Raw genomic sequence first — 2500 nt, forward strand, 5'->3', positions numbered from 1 at the left:
ATAAAATAAATTAATTAAAATAAAAAACATAAAACAAAAACAAAATAATAAGCAGTTAACGAACAAATAACAGCGAAATACAGGAAACCCAAACCGGAAAGAGGGATGGGAAAGGAGAATGGGGGAAGGGGGGCAGGGGACAGGGGGGGAAGGGGGAAGGAGGGAAGGGGAAAGAGGGGGTGGGGGGTGTAAGCCGCACCTGCGTCCGAACTAAAGACATGACTAAGACGCACACCGGACGCCTCAAGACACTCAACTTGGCCCCCCTCCCTCCCTCCCTCCCTCCCTCTTTCCTTTCCTTACTGCTGTCTTTCCATCTATCATATTTTTTACCCCTCCCCCCCTCCCCCACTCCCTCTTCCCTTTCCTTCCTGCTGTCTTTCCATCTATCTCATTTTTATCTTTCCTCTCCGCACCCTTCACATACATAGACATACGGATACACGGGTAGATAGACAGACAGATACACACAAGCACACATGGTGAGACAGACAGGCAAAACATTCACACACATGCATACACGCCCGCACGCACAGAGAGATAGATAGATAGACAGACAGACAGACAGACAGACAGACACAGACACACACACACACACACACACAAACACGGACACACGGACACACACACACACACATACGGAGACAAACACACACACACGGAGACAAACACACACACACACACACACACACACACACACACACACACACACACACACAAACACACACACACACACACACACACACACAAACCCTACAACAGACAAAGACATAAACGACAGCACAGACAGACAGAGACTTCCCTTCTTAACACCTGTTCATCGACCCAGGAAAGACGGGGGGGGAGAGGCAGGGGGGGTGTTAAGGACAGGCGGTGTGGCTGGAAAGGAGGAGAAGGGGGGAGGAGGAGGGAGAAGGAAGTGAGTCCGGGGGGGGGAGTGTCTGAGGAAGCGGGCGCGGGGGGGAGGGGGGGAGGGGGGGTAGTACCCGCGGCCACGTGCGGCTCAGTACCCCCTCACCCGTCCACCCCACCCCCCATCCCCTCTCCCCCTACACCCCCCTCCCACCCCCACCCGGAAAAGGAGTTCGAAAATCGACAATGCTGATTGACGTGAGAAAAGCTATCGAGGGAAATTAAAGGGTGGCAGACAGTGGTAAAACGAGAGAGAGGGCGAGAAAAAGGGAAGGGAGGAAAGGGAGAAAAAGGGAAAGGATGGAAAGGGGGGAAGGGAGAAAAAGGGCAAGGAGGGAAAGGGGGGAAGGGAGAATAAGGGAAAGGGTAAAGGGAGAAACATGTAAGAGTATATAGGAGAACAAGGCTATGGAAGAGAGAGAGAGAGGAGAGAGAGAGAGAAATAGGGAGAGAGAGAAATAGAGAGAGAAAAATAGAGAGAGAGAGAAATAGAGAGAGAGAGAGAGAGAGAGAGAGAGAGAGAGAGAGAGAGAGAGAGAGAGAGAGAGAGAGAGAGAGAGAGAGAGAGAGAGAGATAGAGAGAGAGAGAAATATATATATATATATATATATATATATATATATATATATATATATATAGAGAGAGAGAGAGAGAGAGAGAGAGAGAGAGAGAGAGAGAGAGAGAGAGAGAGAGAGAGAGAGAGAGAGAGAGAGAGAGAGAAAGAGAGAGAAAGAGAGAAAAAAAATAGATCAAGCAATCACAATCAAGATCCGTTACCACCCCCTCCCTGCCCCCCCCCCCATGTACCCCATGTATAATTAAGAAGCTACAAATTAACTTCGAAACAAAATGACACGCTTGGCAAAGGTGTGAGTGGGGGGGGGGGGTAGGGGTGTTGCTGACTCATGCAATTTGGATCAATGTCCACGAGGCCGAATGACAACAGCTGTCGTCATTTCGAACAACGCCTATTTTGCTAAGTTTCCTTCCCTTTCCTTCGTATCGTCCATTTTGTTTTTATTTATACTTTACATACGTGATTATATCTCAATCTTCCGTGGTCTACCTTCCCTCCAACTACATTCAAATCGCGTCTTATCTTCCACATCTACCGATAAATTTCCATCTTTGTCTCCTCCCTTGTTCTCCCCTTTATCAATCCGTGCTTTATTCTCCTTCCCTTCCGTCCATTCCCCTTCCCTCCGTACTCGCCCCTTCCCTTTTTCCCATTCAGGTAATAACCCGCAACGTGTATGCACGCACCCACACGCATGTACGCTCACGGACACACTTGCACTGGGCATGAAGGGAAACAAAGTCCTTGACCGTAACATTAAAAGGCAAAGAAATGAATTAATAGAGCACTGAGTGAATGAATGAATGCATGGGCGAATGAATAAACAGATCAAATAAGACAAAAACGGACCGTAACATCAAAAGGCAAAGAAATAAATCAATAGAGTACTGAGGGAAAGAAGGAATGAGTGAATAAACAGATCAAATGAGACAAAAACGGAAATTCAACACTCCTGCTGCTAAAAATAAAAATAACCGCATCACCTCGGCGCCAAAATCGAATTCCGTCAC

The 2500-nt window shown here is 47.6% G+C and overlaps 1 protein-coding gene across 2 annotated transcripts in view; it reads right to left on the reverse strand.

The window, feature by feature from the left end:
- Window positions 1–2500, reverse strand: part of LOC113800024 (uncharacterized) — a 454286-nt gene that overhangs the window by 100152 nt on the left and 351634 nt on the right. The gene's annotated exons all lie outside the window — the stretch shown is intronic.

The sequence above is a fragment of the Penaeus vannamei genome, chromosome 26, assembly GCF_042767895.1.
Source record: "Penaeus vannamei isolate JL-2024 chromosome 26, ASM4276789v1, whole genome shotgun sequence".
In the NCBI taxonomy this organism is placed as follows: domain Eukaryota; kingdom Metazoa; phylum Arthropoda; class Malacostraca; order Decapoda; family Penaeidae; genus Penaeus; species Penaeus vannamei.